We start from the raw sequence: 4,105 nt of genomic DNA, 5'->3' as shown, positions 1-4,105 counted from the left end.
GGAAGAGAGAAACAAGGGACTCGAGATACCAATCACGGTTCCCTTCCCGAGGCGACTGCAAAACACGAAAGCTAATCAACAGTTCGGCAAATTTGTCGAACTTTTGAAGAGTTTGGAAGTCACCGTGCCGTTCACTGAATTGCTGACTAAGGTACCCTCTTATTTAAAGTTTATGAAAGAAATTTTAGCACGTAAGAGGACTATTAATGACAGTGAGACTGTAGCTTTGACTGAGGTGGGGTCAGCCCTATTTCAAAATAAGTTACCTCCTAAGCAGTCAGACCCGGGTAGTTTTTCGATTCCGTGTCATATCGGTATGTATTTGATTGATAACGCGCTATGCGATTTAGGCGCTAGCGTAAGTGTCTTACCTTTGTCTCTGGCTAAGAGACTCGGTTTGACAAAGCTGAGTTGCACCAACATGACTGTCCAGATGGCCGACCGTAGTTTATCACGGCCATTAGGTGTAGTAGAAGACGTACTGTTCGGATCGGAAATTTTTTATTCCCGTTGATTTTGTTGTCTTAGACATCCCCGAAGATGCACACACCCCTATTATTTTAGGGAGACCATTTTTGTCTACTGCCCGTGCAGTAATAGACGTCGGGGGTAAGACTTTGACCTTTCAGGTAGGGGACGAGGAGCTGATTTTTCATCAGTCTAAGTTCCGGTGGGCTCCCATGCAAGCCCAACCTTGCAATGCTCTCTCTTCTATTGATCCTAGTATTGACACTCCAGATGGAAATTTGGAGAAATGTGCTGCTATTGTTAACCCTCTGCCTCAGACTGAGCAAAAAGGAGGAAAGTTTGTCTGTTTTCCATGCTGCAGGTACAGATGAAAGCAATAAATGAGTTGTCAAAGGACGTTGTGCAACTGTTATCAATCAAACTGGAAGTAAGGATGCCAAAGAAGATGACAGAGGAGCAAGGACGAGTAAAGTTCGAACCTACGTGGATTGGAATTACATTCCTCCTACTGTTGCAAATGGTAATTCAAGCTCATGGAAATTAAAGAGGTCGGTCAGTGTTGCTGAAGTGACGTCCTCCAGTCAGAAGCCCACCGAGGGGCTACTGAAATTTGATGAGAATTGAACGGGGAAATGCCCCGTGTAACACATTGTAATAGATAATTTATTTGAATTTGTTTTATTGCGTTTTAATTAGGACAATTAGTTTTAGACAATTTTTAGCATAGAAGAAAGACTATAGACTGTGCTTTTGCGTATTTGGTATTTTGGGAAACTCTTGGATGTGTTTTTATGCAGGTTTGGGGAAGTTTCACGCAATTCAAGGAAGAAAAGACGAAAATTCAAGAGCCTACAAGAGGAAAGTCCTCGATCGAGTACTTTTTGTACTCGATCGAGTGAAAATATGGTCGATCGAGTAGTTTATTTACTCGATCGAGTAAAGCAAAAAGAAGGATTGGTCGATCGAGTAACTTTTAACTCGACCAAGCAGCTGGACCATCAAAGGGCTCGATCGAGTGATTTAAAACCACTCGATCGAGTGAAATGAGCAATGGACACGGGAGTTTCCTATCTTAAACTCTTTATTTCATACTTCATTTCATTTCACCCTAATTTCCGTCTAACCCCTTCCACTAATTGCGATTTAAACTCCCCCAAATCCCCATTTTCTTGCCCAAATCACCAAATCCGTCACCTACATTTCATTGCTTGCATATTAATCTTCAAAAGCCCCTTGATTTCCCCTTATTTGTGTCCATTTTCATGGTTTTAAAAGGGATTTAAGGTTTGCGGGTTTTTCGACTGAAATCCGCCATTGTTGCTTGTTTAGTTGAGGATTATTTGCTTTTGTAGGTTCATCACCATCAAGTAAGTGTTTCATTCACCCTCTTTGCATTTTATCTTCGATTAATTCGAATTTCATGAGGTGATATTGAACTAGGGTTTCGAAAATCCATGTCTAGTCGAATTTCTCGACTTAATTGTGTTTGTATGCCTTAATTAGCTTGCTTGATGATCATATCCCGATTCCTCGTTGTTGTTGCTCGTTTAGTTCGAAATTTGCACAAGAATTCCGTGATTAGGGCTACTAAGTCGAATTCTTCGACTGTCACACGATCTTTATGTGGCCATGATTTTTTTAACCTCAGTTCTTGCTTACTTACTACTGTTGTTAACTGCTTTTTCCGTCTCCTATCGCCTTTACATGCTGTAAATTGTTGGGAATCTTGTACTGTGAGTCGGAATTTTCGACTGCTAGGAGTCTTACATGCTTTCATATGCAGTTTCTCATGCTCTTTTTAGTCTCCATTAGCAGTCATTACATTGTCACATTATCACCATTCACATACTGCCATTTCGAAATTTCTGAGGAATTGTTGGAATTCTATGCTGTAGAGTCGAATTTTAGGGGACTTACATGATGTCACATGCTGGTTAACGCGTTGTTTTAGCCACGGTTAGCAGCCATTTTTCTTATCATGTCCCTTGCTTTGATTACAGAATGGAGTCTAGTACTTTACCCTCTACTAGTACCACTTCTAGCCCGTCCTTGAGCGAGTCAGTGGCCCCTGCTGTTGCCACTACCTCTGCCCTAGTCACCACTGCAGCTCCAGTTTTCCTTGTTTCAGCTGCAGGGACGGTTTTTGCTCCAGCTAGCTCACCGGAAGCCCGATTCAGTGCCACTTCCACTTCAAAGACCACCACGTGTACACCACCTCCACTTCTCGCACCTGTGATCGACTCACTTGCGGCTGCAGCTGCCTTCAGAGCTGCTTTAGTCCCTTACACAGTCCGAGAGCGGGCCGCTGCCTTGCGTTCCAGAGACGGAGGTCGGGGTCGTAGACGGTCTAGAGCTACGCCAGCTCCTGTTGGCTCTACTCCAGCCCCAGTCACTTCCACAGCTGCTGCTTCCGTTTCTACTTCTAAGACAGTCAGAGTTCGAGGGGACACCTCCCTCGACTCTCACCCGGACTACCCGCAGGTATTTTTCGTCAATGCTTTACACCGCGATAAATTTTATAACCTGCTGAAGTGTGAACATATGCCTTCCCGATTTTTAGACAAATCGGCATTAGAGAAACTCGGTATTTACGAGTCGATCCTGTCAGCCTTGCTACGGGTCACGGGGATGCCTGGCCTCATTACCATGAGGGGCCACACCTTCTTAGAGCTGAGTCTCGAGTTTATCAGCTCTTTTACCTTCTCCCCAGACGCAAATGAGACCGACCCCGACAGTCGTTCAGTCTCCTTCCGGTTATTTAACCGGACCTTTCTGATGCCTCTTGTAGAGTTTGGTAGTTTACTTGACCTCACCTCCTCGGGCGTGAAATCAGACTCGGGGAAGGTTTACAAACAAGTTTGGCGGTGCTTGGCCCAGACCCGTTTCCAGGAGCGAAAGCTCCACCAGGTCCACCAACCCCCCGCCCGTTGTTTTCTCAGACTCATGGGGAGCTCTATTTTCGGCCGAAAGGAGCCGAACAACATCACGAACCGCGAGCTCTCCATCCTGGGCGGTTACCTGAATGTCGACTGTGAGGGTCCTTTTACCTTCAACATTGCCTACCTCACCGCCCGACCTCCCACGACCGGGGAAGAAGGAGACGGGAACCATTGCCTGCGGTGGCATAGCCACCATTCTTGCCCATCGCCTTTTCCCCGCCTGGCCACGTGACCTACAGTACCTCATGGGAGAGAGGTTACTGAGTCTGGATGCCATGCTCTCTCAGCATTGGCTTACCCCAGACCACAAGACTTGGAAGATTGACGGCTCCTTGTCTGTCGATTTACCCTGCGACAGTCTCCCCCGTCTTGAGCCCTTACCTACAGTGGTAAAGGGCCACCGTCTGCATGCCTTGCCTCTACTTTACCTTCCACTCCAGCCTCGACCACCTACTGATGCACCTGTTGGAATATGTGTCCTCCGACAATAATGCGATCACGACTGTTGATCATGATGATCACATGTTTAAGTCTCATTTTAAAGAATACAATTGGGAAGTAATTTTGTTATGTCAACTGGTCAACATATATCGGTAATGATTGGCTGACTAGAGTTTGACATTACTGTCGTGAGACGGTGGTGATCAGTTGACCCCCTAGGTCATACCTAAAGGGCAATACACTTAATTGATTATTTA

The sequence above is a fragment of the Silene latifolia genome, chromosome 2 (genome assembly GCF_048544455.1).
Source record: "Silene latifolia isolate original U9 population chromosome 2, ASM4854445v1, whole genome shotgun sequence".
Classification (NCBI taxonomy): domain Eukaryota; kingdom Viridiplantae; phylum Streptophyta; class Magnoliopsida; order Caryophyllales; family Caryophyllaceae; genus Silene; species Silene latifolia.
The sequence above is the reverse complement of the archived record's forward strand: the minus strand, read 5'-3'. Positions refer to the sequence as shown.